Raw genomic sequence first — 12,225 nt, 5'->3', positions numbered from 1 at the left:
CTTGACTCCACCACAGGAAAGAATTTAAGAGCAGAGCCATTGTAGCAAGTGAACATAAGTTCAATAGAGAAGTACAGACTTTGCAAGGAGAGTGCGGCCTAGCTCCAGAGACTGAGTGGGACCCATACTAAATTTAGTAAGAAAGTCAGAAATATACAGAAAGTTTAATTCAAGGTTCAGGCTGGCTCAAGAGTGAGCAGCTGCCTGCTAAAAGCAAGTTAATACAAAAGGAAACCATACACACCTTGCCAATGAAGTACAGGTTGGTCCCAGGGAAAGTGAGCGAAACCCTGCCTTCTACTGGGATTCAGTTTTTATAGTTTTGCTATCTAATACATATTCATGCTATCTAATGACTATTCTACTATGAAGGTGGTTCCCAGTTATGTAGCATAGTCTTGCACATGCTCAGTTGGTCTCTTTTACATCATGTTCATTGGTCAAATTCCATAACATGCACTGAACATGTTCAAGAATATTTGGTGCTCTCCAGTACCTCCAGCGGAAGGTCATAGAAAGGATAAATTCTACTTTGCTGAGTATGCTCAGCCATTAAGATTATATAAGTCTGGATAAACTCCTCTCCACTAAGCATGCTCAGCCACTTGATTCGCATAAGTCTATCCCCTGCGGTCTCAATCTCCTTGTGTTGGTACCAAAAATAGGTGCAATAAGCAACAATGACTCTCCTCGAGGAGGGGCTTGAGACCATGGGGAGTGGTTTGAAACTCAGAGGTGTGTCTTGAAACCCAAACCCATGGAAACTAGGCAACTCCTATCTCACTATCATTTGCAGCAACATGTATGGAACCAGAAACCATCATGTTAAGTGAATTAAGTCAGGCACAGAAAAACAAATACTGCATGGTCTCACTCATGTGGATTCTAAAAACAACAACAAAAAAGTGCTTCTCATAGAAATAAAGAGTAGAATAATGGTTACCAGGGGCTGGGAGGAAAGGAGGATGGGGTCAGGGGAATGGCTGGGGAAGAGAAGGGGTGAACTAACAGGTAGAAAACTATGCTATCTACCCTAAATGATTCATTGTGTAGTATATGCGTGTGTTGAAAAAACACACTGTACTCCACAAAAATAAGTATAAATAAATTGAAAAAAAATTTTAGAAATGAGTATTTGACAAAACTTATATAAGGTACTTAGCGCCAACCTGGCACAAACTCTCAGTAAATAGTGGCTATAAATAATAAGTGATGGTGAGGGCCTGAACTAAGAAAGTGATGGTGAAGTTGAGGAAAATGAGAATGATTCAAGAACTATTTAGGAGGTAAACTGAATTTCTCTTGGTAAATTATTGTTGGGGATTGCAAGGGGAAGCAGGAGTCTACAATAGTTTTGTAATTTATGTTTGGACAACGGGTGCCATTAACTGAGACATAGAATACATGAAGAAGGATCAGGCTTTAAAGGGGAATATGATGAATTTGGTATTGGACACCATGGATTTGAGAGAATTGTCAGGGATGTTGCATATCATTTTATTACTAGGTATTAGGAAATGTATATTTAGGTAATTCATGTTCAAAGAGGTGAAAATTGAAACTACAAAAGTGACAGAGACTGTCCAGCAAGAGGGTATAGACTGACAGCCTGGGGATACCAACCCATAAAGGCTGAGCAAAAGAAGAGGGAAGACCTTCAGGGCCAACCAAGAAGATCAGGAGAATGGGGAATCACATGTGGGTTTCTTGGAATCCAAGGAAGAGTGTGCTTTAATAATAAGAGAGCCATCACCAAAGTTAGACTTCATGGGGAGGTTTATCTCATATTCTGAGGGTATAAAGCTCAAGTAGTAGTATTTATTGTTTGGTAAACTACGTTTGTAAATGTGTGCCTATAGAATGGACTTTTTATTCTGTCCAGCCGCCTTTCCCTCTTCTTTTCAGTAAGAACAACAGGCTTTGGGAAATTGTGGCTCCTCTACTTTATGTGGTTCTGATGGATCTGTTGATATCTAGATCTCACTTTTTCCCCCCTGGTGGGCATAGGACCTAGGTTAACCACAGAGTTTGGTCCAGGAGTGGACATGTGCACTGAACTGGGATAATCATAGTTCTTTTCTAAATTTGAACATGGACCTGGGGTTAGATGGAATTGGCTTTCTACAGTGCTCTCTGATATGAGATAATGTAAGCTTAGTGTTGCTGACAGCCTGGGAACTTCCTTCCCCACTCTCACTACCATGTGGGGAAAGCCTGTGTAATAGAAAAAATGGAGGCCAGCAAGAGAGGAAGATGCAGAGAGAGGCAGTGTCAAGGCAAGTGGTGGAGTGAGAGGGAGAGAGAACAATGAAGTCAGTTCCACTCCATGCAGATCTTGAGAACTGTGCCCCAGTCTTTTCAGTTGCAAGAGTCAATCGATTCCTCTTTTCTTGGTTTGAGTAGGGTCTTTGTCACTTGCGACTGAAGTGTGCTGACTCACGCTTCCTCAGGAAAGCCTTCTCTGACTCCTAGACCAGATCCAGATGTCGAGTCATTTCTTCTTGTTTTCTGTGGACACTGTCCAGGTGTTGCTCTCCTTTCTACTTGATTCATAAACTGGATCCCTCACAAGTCTTTTCTGGAATTTCCTGCCTCTGAGGGTTAATTTTATGTGTCACCTCGGCTGGGTTAAGGGATTCCTGGATAGCTGATAAAACATTAATCCTTGATGTGTCTGTGAGGGTGTTTCAAATGAGCATTTGAATTGGTAGACTGAGTAAAGATCTGCTCTAACCAATGTCGGCAGGTACCATCTAATCCACTGAAGGCCCAAAGAAAAATAAAAAGGCAGAAGAAGGGTGAATTCTCTCTCTCTTCTTGAATTGGGGCATGATTCTTCTCCTGCCCTTGGACAAAGAAGCTCCTATTTCTTGGGCCTTTGGACTCTGGGACTTAATATCAGCACTCTTCCCAGTTCTGGTCATTGGTTTTGGACTGGAAGTTATACTCAGCTTTCCTAGTTGTCCTAGTTGTCAGGCCTCAGACTTAGACTGAATAACACTCATCACACCACCAGCTTTTCTAGTTTTTCACCTTGATGATGGCATATTATGGCTCTTCTGGGACTCTATAATTGCATAAGCCAATTCCTATAAAATCTCCTCTATCTATCCATCCATCCATCTATCTATCTATCATCACCTGTTTCTCTGGAGAACCCTGAATAACACCAACACCTATGGACTTGCTTACTTGCTTGTCTATACTTACAAAGTCACCTGCCTCGAGGGAGCCCTCCACCCCAATTTCCTCCATCTGTTCATCCTGGTGACTGCCTCCCCTCAGCCTAGGAGAAGCTTCCTACATCCAGCTCATGTCTCCTCTATGAACCATCTCACTCGTAGTTCAGCCCGATCACTCTTAACAATTAGGGTAGATATGATTCTCTCCAGTTTATATATAATGTAAATGAAGCTGTGGACATAATTAGACTTACTAAATGTTACACAATCTAAAGTGAAACATACAGGGGGAGGGGTTAAGATGGCAGACTAGAGGTGCCCAGCATGAAGTTCTCCCACAGAAGAGATAGAGCAGAGAGTGGACAGTAGAAATCAGCAAAGGAGAAATTCTCCCTTGAGACAAGAAGAGTGTGCTCAGCTGGAGCACTTCCAAGTGGTAACCCCTGATTGCTTCTGGCCCAGCTTACCCTTACTACCATGGAGGTCACCAGCACCATTGTCTGGCCCCAGGGCAGGGATCTATCTCCGCCTATAGGAGTTCCTCTTGCTCCCTGCAGCAGCCACTGGCGCACACTGCTGCACAGCCCACGCCACGTAAAAAGCCGTAGACCCAGCCGATAGAACTGCAGGCCAGGCAGATCCAGACTCGGCCACTGTGCAGCCCCTAGCCCCCAACACCGGAGGGCCATGCCACCCTCTGCAGTCTCCAGAGCCCCACCCCATGTGGCTTCCATAGCGGAAGGCTAGACCCAGTGGGCAGCAAACCGTGGAGGCCCCCTCCGCCTGCCGCCCGCTTATGGCTTTTGCCACTAGAGACCAGAGCAGCTCGGCAAGGTCTCAGCAGCTTGGCAGCAGCCCTAGAAGCACCCCCTGTCATGGCTCCCACTGGGAGCGACTTGAGTTCCTCCACTCTGGCCCTGGGAGCCTTGCCCCTCGCAGCTCCCACTGGGAGCGACTTGAGTTCCTCCACTCTGGCCCCAGGAGCCCTGCCCCCTGTGGCTCTCAGAAGGAGAGACCTCAGCACCCTGGCAATAGCACCAGGAGCACTGCTCCTTGTTGCTTATGTTCTGTGGTTCCCCCCCCCCCGGGGGGGGCAGGGGGCACCATGAATCAGAGCCACTCGTCCTGTATACTTAAGTCCATAACCCAGGACACCTGGGTGCACATGAGCAATTACATTAGGCAATAACCAAGGAACACCTGGGCACACATGCATATTTACATCAAATGCTCGGCATGATTCTGAACATCTGAGGGGCCCTGACCATTTTCCTTCACTTTCCCTACAGGTATAATGAGAAGAGAAACCTTTTTCCCTAAAGGGAAAAGAAAAAGAACAAAACAGGCTAACAAAAGAATTGTCCTTTCCTCAGCACCAGATTAACTATTGTCTCCAGGGGGAGGTTCACACTTGGTTTTCTGTGGTGTACTTACTTTACAGGTGAATAACAAAATTGAAGGGGATAGGACACAGCTGTCACTTGGAGAACCTAATCTGGAATTGGAAGAAACACATCTCCTTCATTCATGGGACCTGGAGCTCCGCATTTCCCACACAACCACCAGCAGGGCAAATTCAAAGTTAGATGTCTTACTGGAGTTGCAAGACTCAAGAACAAACAAGAAGACCACTTCCTGGGGGGATGGGGAGTGGCCACCAGCTAGGAGGGCTTGAGGAGGAGGTGGTTTTTGAAGAAGATACATAATTAGGACTGCAAAGGTAACTATGGTAACAATGTGTAAGACCCATGCCCAAGACTGGAGGCAGCAGGAGCTGCTAGGAAGCTAACAGTGGTGGGGAGATTAATGTGGGCCTGAACTGCGTTCGGCCAAAGGGAATAGGAAGGACAGGGCCAAACGCAGGAGGCTGCTGCAGAAGAAGCAAAGGCCAGAGAAAGGGTGGGTGGTTTCATGAGTATTTTGGGGGAGAGGATTGTAAAGTAAGGCAAATCATAACTAAAGCCAAAATGTTTCATTATTTTAGTTATACTAAATTTCCATTTATATTGTCAGAGCTAGGGCTCAGACCCGTCAAACCCATTGTACAGACTGGGTCACCAGACCCCTCACATGCCAGGAAGGGTCCCCAGACCTCTCACACGCAGGTTCATGCTAGGTAATTGGGAAAGATTCCAGGAGCTGTTGGCAGACGACACAAGCTCAATCCTCAGCTTCCTCAGTGGCAGCAGCTTATAGGTCTGGTAGCTTACAGGTCTGGTGGTGGCAGTGGCCTTGTGGAGGGTCCGATGGGCACTCGCAGCAGCAGCAGCCTCCAGCAGCAGTAGTGGCCTCCCTCACTTTCCCTACACACGTGCATGCCCTGGCTCTGCATTCTTGTCTAATACTCATATATACATTCTTTTTAAGCCCCAAAGGAAATATGTTATAGTATTATCCTATGTTGATCAATAAAATTTAATTACATGTTTTAAATTAAGATTTTTAAAAAAGCTTTCAATAATACTGTGGATTTTATGATATTGTTTAGGATGATCATATATAGTATGCCTTACTAAACAAGGTAATTTTTTTTTAATAAAAGAGAATTAAAACTGGAAAGCTTAGCGAACAAGGAAAGTAAGTTTAAAAGCTTTTTATTGTCACAACAAAATAAGAAAATAAGGAAAGTTAAATTGGATGTACCTAAAACAGATGTAATAATTTCTATTTTTGGCAGTATTTGATCACCAGATATTACGGAAAATCCTTGGGCTACAGAACATGTAGTAATTCTGGGTAAAATGTTACAGGCATGATTTCAAATGGCCTTATAAGAAAGTAAAAGATGCCCCCAGGGACCCAAAAAACAGAGAAACAGCAAGAAATCACAAGAAGCCACAGCTGTGCTGGGAGCATTCGCCGGTCTCAGTGAGCCAAAGCTTTGGTTTAACAGACCTCAGGAGAACAGGAAACAGACCTTGGATATGGGAACAGTTGGCAATAGGCTAAAAACCACTACAGCTGCAACCCTTGCAGGGCTGCACTTCAGTGACAGGTGACTCTGGGCAAAGCCACCTGCTACCAAGGAATATGTATAGCTCAGACTGGGCTTTGGGTAGGGAAAAATGTCTCAAGGTCTACTCTCACTTAAGTTTGGAGTTAAAAAATATGCACACTTCCTGGGGTCCAAAGACATTAAAAAAAAAATGATCACACTAGACCAAAATAGGCAGCACAGAAGTGCCTGGCAGACACAAAAAGCAAATCAACTCAGGAGAAATGCACCTTCAACCCCACCGTTGGGGATTCCCACATGTAAGAGCCCAGAAATACATGAGCTTCAAATGTGACATGACACAGCACACACGAGATAAGCACCCATGATCAAGAGATGGCAGAAACAGCAGAAGACATAACTGGAGCTACTGAAATCACCAGATACAGAGTATATTGTTCATAGCAATTAAATAGCGAGCTGGCTGGATAGGACAGCTGGTTAGAGCATGGCCTGTAACACCAAGGTGAAGGGTTTGGTTCCCCGTGCTGGCCAGCTGCCAAATGACACCAACAACAACAAAATGATCAAATAAATGGGAAAAGTGGGAATGCAAAACATGAATATCAAGGAACTATTTTTAAAAAGACCAAAATGATTCGGGAGAAAAAACCAGAGATATTCTAAAAATGAAAACTGCAGTCATTGAAATTTAGGAACCCTAGAATGATTAAAAAACAAATTAGATACAGTCAAAGAGAGGTTTAGAACCTGGATAATACATCAGGAAGAAATTACCCAGACTGAAGCACATAGACAAAGTTGCAACTATATTCAATATATTATAAACCTTTATACTCATTTATTGTGATGCTCAAATTCTCCAAAACTGTATTAGATAGGATTCTGTAGACAAACAGAACCAATGGGATATATACAGATACATATGAGGGGTTTTCAAAAAGTTCATGGAAGAATTTGTAAAATCTTTCAATTTCATTTTTCCATGAACTTTTTGAAATACCTATATATATATGATTTATTATACAAATTGGTTCATGCAGTTATGAACTCAAATTTGTCTTTCAACAAATTTGGGGCATTATTTCTTCAAATATTTTTCTGCCCCATCATTTTTCCTCTTTCCTTCTGGAAGTCCAAATGAATATGTAGTAAACCTTTGATATTGTCCTACAGATTCCTGAGGATCTGTTCATTTATTCTTCACTCCTCTTTGTTCTACAGAATGGATTATTTCTTTTGGTCTATCTTCAAGCTAACTTACTCTTCCTTCTCTCATCTCCAATTTTCTGTGAAGCCCTCTCAGTGAGTTTTGCTATTTTAGATATTTGTATTTTTCAGCTCTAGAATTTCCATTTGATTTTTTTATACTTTATACTTTACTTTTTCTCTACTAAGACTTCTCATCTATCTGTTCATTCATCATGAGCAGAATTTCTTTATATCTTTGAGCTTAGTTTAACAGCTAAGCTCAAAGATATAAATAGTTTAACAGCTGTTAAATTAAGCTCAAAGATATAAAGAAATTTTGCTGAAAGAATAGAAAAAATATGGGGAAAAGGGTCAGAATGGAAGAAACAAAGCTATTATTATTCACCAGTAATGTGACTGTAATTGTGTTCGTTGAGAATGCATTTGGGTTTAGGTAATAGAAACATGTCCTAGAGTGGCTTGGAAGGAAAGGATTTCTTTGTTTCACATTATGAGAACTATGAAGGCTAGAAGTCCAGGGCTGGTGTGTGTGATGACTCAAAGGTGCCATTCATTCAGATGTTTGCCATCTTTCTGCTCGGCCATTCTGAGCACATAGGGCTTTGTCCTCACATCCAGTGCTTTAGTGGGTAAGGTGGTTGCTGTAGCCTCACATTTGTGTTCTAAGGAAGGAGTGGAAAAGGGGTCATGACCACTGTGTTTGTCCCTTTCTCCAAGGAAAACAAAAAGTTTTATAAGTCTCACTGAGTGACTTCTGCTTTCATTTCACTGGCCAGAATTGTTTCCTATGGCCACCCATTCTACAGGGGAGAAGGTTTCAAACAGGGATTGGGTGACAGATCTAATCAGGATAAGAGAAGCCCATGTTAGGTATTTACAACAGAGGGAATTTAATACAGGGAATTGGCTGCACAGTGTTGGAGGAGCTAAGAAGCTAAAAGAAGACAGTGAATTTGGCAACAGCAGGAAGCCACTATCACCCTCGGGACACAGGTGTTACAAAGCCCACAGCGAGTTACTTAGAAGTAGAAACCCCTGTGGGCTTGTCCAACAGGAGCAGGAGCCTGAAAAAGGAAACAGGTAATTCCATGTAGTATAGCAAAGAATTTTATTAAAGGGTAACTTATATACAGGATAATGGATGGGATGGACAACAATCTGGGAGCATACACAAAGTTTTCCTGTGCCACCACCTGGTCAGACCCAAGTTTATATAGGCAGTTCACACAAAGCAGTAGAAAACGCCAAGAAGCATTTACTAAGAAACAAGCTGATATCGCTAACTCTAAATGTCTTATGACAATGATTCCTATGTTTGGTGGTCTTGTGATGAAGGTAGCCAGACTGGCTGTTGACACACCCGTATTTCATCATTAAGTTCCTTCTTTGTAGTCAGCAAGCTGTTTCTACCTTTTCTAATTAACCTTGCCCCTAGTTACTATATACCTTTTGTGGGCAAGCTTTGCACAGAGAACACAGCACATGGTAAGGGCTTCGAGATTCAGTAAGCTATGCTCACAGCCTCACACCACACCCCCAACATCTGATGGCCCTTACAATCTTATTCATCATTCTTCCTCAAAGGCTTTTGGGCCAGATATCAGGAGGTGGATCGCATTTCTATATCATAGCTGCAATAAATGCCACAGCAAAATATATCATGCCAATCAAATACAAACTATATGTCCAACATCATGGCACCCTGTTTTTTAGGGAGAGAAGCTACCGAGTAACATGCACTGCTTAATGTCATTATAATCAAATAATAGAGTGGGCTTCCATGTAGTATTTAGAGAGCCCAGGAGATTTTTGTTCTCTAGAGCCATCGTTGCCACTCAGAGTTTTTATTTTGTTTTGTTGAAGGGCAACACACTTCCTGGTATCCCTTTGGCATTGGACATTGGCAGCGGTCTGCATACCCAACAGTCAGAGTGGCCCAGGACAGAAAGGCATTCCTCAGCATTGTAGGCAGGAACCCCAAAATAAGGAAGCTAAAGGCAATAAGACTGCCCAGGCCCTTGTATCTTGTGGACATTTACCTTCCAACTCCACATCTTCGGTTGTGCCTGTAGAGACACCGCTCCTTATGAGAGAGAAGGCAAATCATCACTGGTTAAAATGACATCCTTGATATAGTGATACATTTTTAGGTACATATATGTTTTCTATTTACATGTACCTAATTTACTTATTTTTAACAATTATATTTGAATTGTTTATACCAGGTATAGAGCCCAAGACAGAGAACAGAACAACAAAGATGATGTCTGGAAGATATGACTCCTTCTAGATGGGCAGGAGGCAGAGCTGGGACACGGAGGACAAAACCATTTTGGTCCTGGCATTGTCCTGTAGCTGATGATCCACCTATTGTGGACATATATGTCTCAGACCTCATCATGGTCACCTTTTTGACCCCAGAAGTCAAAGGCTTAAAACCAAAGACATAAGCTCAAAGCATGAAGTGTGTATGGCTCTGGGGGTCATACACACATCTAAAGCCAGTCCTCACAGCTTTAGCTCAGCAACAAATTATACACATATCAAAAATATCCCAAAATCAACACTTTTATGACCTTAAAACATCTATTAGAGACAGTAATAGACCAAGGCAATATATAGATGTAGGCAAAAATGTCTAAATTAAATCCTGAGAACATTTTTATTTTATTTTACCAACAATTTAAAATTAGTTTTATTTATCAAAGATTGGTAAAGTTACATGACCTTAGAAAGCATTTACTCTTATTTACTTAATTTATAAGCACCTTTGGTCCACCTTCAGATACAAGCAATACAAGAGAATAGGATGGTGGCTACTTGTGGAGGAGGTGGTTGGGCTAGAGTGAGGTGCAAGGTGAAGGGACCCAGGGGCTCAGGTCTATTGGTAATGTTTATTTGTTCAGGTGTGGTGTAGATAGGTTAATGTTTGCTATCCTACTTGTACGGTTTTGATAGGTATGAAATATTTCATAATGCATTTAGATGAGTGTCTTAGACTATTCATACTTATCTAACAAAATATCATAAACTGCACAGCTTATCAACAACAGAAACTTATTTCTCACAGTTCTGGAGGCTGAAAGTCCAAGATCAGGGTGCCAGCATGGTCAGATTCTTGTGATGACCCTCCTCTGTGCTGCAGACTGCTGACCTCTTGATGCTTCCTCACAGGCAGAGGGGGCGAGGCAGCTCTCTAGGACCTCTTCTATAAGGGGGCTAATCCCATTCATGAGAGCTCCACCTCCATGACCTAATCACCTCCCAAAAGGCTGCACCTCCTAATACCATTGCCTGGGGGATGCAGGGGGAAAGATTTCAATGTATAAACTTTGGAGGGGACACAAACATTTAGACCATCATAACAAGTTAAAAAAAAAAAAAAAGGCCGAACAAATGTTTGAAACAATTGTTTCATTTTGTGCCCCAAAGTTATATGATAGTTTTAGATATGCACTTTTTAATGGAAAAGATGTAGATTCCAATAATATTACTAGAAATTCTATCTTTGTGTACACTGAAACAAAGAATAGGTCTGCCCAGCAAGATCCTGTGTATGTGAATCTTGCATATCTAACCTTGCTCTGAGTATGGATGAACCAATTGGTGGGGAGATAATACTTACAGCCAGAATTGAAGATCTGCTTTCATGTTTCTCTCATCTCACCAAGAGGACTGTTACTGGAGACTTCCTACCCTGTAACGCCAAATGCCACTACCAAATAAGGGCCAGGAGCTGAGGGCCACCACCAAGAAAAAATGGTTAGTCATTAGAACACCAATCCTCAAAATGAAACTGTAGTTGTATGAGTTTGCTCAGGTTGCTGTAACAAAATACCATGAACTGGGTGGCTTAAAACAACAGAAATTTATTATTTCACCATCTGGAGGCTAGAGTCTGAAATCAAGGTGTCAGCAGGGCCATGTTCCCTCTGAGCATTTGGTAAAACTGTTTCCCTGAAGTAATATGGAATAGAGAAACAGGTACTGTCAGGCTCTTTTACCTGCCCGTAATCCTGCCGACTATGTCAATTGTCGAGCTAGGGCTGGGTTTGGAGCTCACAGACCCCTCAAGCCCGTTGTCCAGACTGGGTACTCAGACCCCTCACATGCCAGGCTGGGTCACCAGACCCCTCACACACAGGTCTATGAGCTAGGTAACCAGCAAAAAGGTCCTTGGAACTGTAGGTTGGAGATCATGGCTGTGTGGGGTGGCCACCCGAGGCAGTCAACGCTAGCCAAGTTGTGGCACTGCACATGTGCACTAACTCCACCCACACACAACTTATTGCACTGAACCACCCCCAACCGGACCTAAGGCAAGGGGGCCTGATTAAATTGTTCTATTTTCCCAATAGGTAGCTACTGAACTCTTGGACTCAAACAAGATCATCTCTCACGATTATATTGAAATTATCCTTTGTTTCTTTTACCTGAATATATTAAGACACTACATAATAGAGATATGCTAAAACAAACAAATATCCCCCTCCCCACCCCTCAAAACCCCAACAAATGGCCAGTTTTCATGCAGAATTTAGAGAACACACTGGGACAGGGTGAGGGAAATCTCAACATTTGACTCTAGTTGGCAAAAAATTCTCAAAGTAAACCAAAATGTGGGACAAAGGTTAAATCCAGGGTGGCACCAATAAAATATGGCCTCAAGATCAGTGTCAAAGCAAATGATTGAAATGACTTAAATTGTGCCTAGTATACCCTTTCAGCAATACACAAGGGTTTCTAAAGAAATGTTAAGGAAGAGGCTGGCTGGTTAGCTCACTTGGGAGAGTGTGGTGCAGATAATACTGGGTTGAGGGTTTGGATCCCCCTAAAGGCCAGCCATACACACACACACACACACACACACACACG

The sequence above is a fragment of the Cynocephalus volans genome, chromosome 1 (genome assembly GCF_027409185.1).
Source record: "Cynocephalus volans isolate mCynVol1 chromosome 1, mCynVol1.pri, whole genome shotgun sequence".
Taxonomy (NCBI): domain Eukaryota; kingdom Metazoa; phylum Chordata; class Mammalia; order Dermoptera; family Cynocephalidae; genus Cynocephalus; species Cynocephalus volans.
This window is presented reverse-complemented; position numbering follows the sequence as displayed.